Consider the following 210-nt stretch of genomic DNA (forward strand, 5'->3'; position numbering starts at 1 on the left):
AGTCTAAACTTGGATTCACCATTTACCCTTCTCCTCAGGTACCTTTTCAGAAAGAACTCACTACATTACATGTTTCTTTGGTTGATGAATCTTAAGTTTTGAATGCATTGCCCTTTGATCTCAGGTTTCTACTGCTGTTGTAGAGCCTTACAACAGTGTTCTCTCAACGCATTCCCTACTTGAACACACCGATGTTGCTGTCCTCTTGGA

General features: G+C 41.0%; 1 long non-coding RNA gene across 1 annotated transcript; it reads left to right on the plus strand.

Moving 5' to 3' along the window:
* On the plus strand, window positions 1–180 carry LOC104775737. Its single transcript, XR_766065.1, has 2 exons — window positions 1–38; window positions 125–180. It is a non-coding gene; the product is annotated as an uncharacterized LOC104775737 (long non-coding RNA).
* The last annotated feature ends 30 nt before the right edge of the window (window positions 181–210 follow it).

This window comes from Camelina sativa, unplaced genomic scaffold (assembly GCF_000633955.1).
Source record: "Camelina sativa cultivar DH55 unplaced genomic scaffold, Cs unpScaffold34690, whole genome shotgun sequence".
In the NCBI taxonomy this organism is placed as follows: domain Eukaryota; kingdom Viridiplantae; phylum Streptophyta; class Magnoliopsida; order Brassicales; family Brassicaceae; genus Camelina; species Camelina sativa.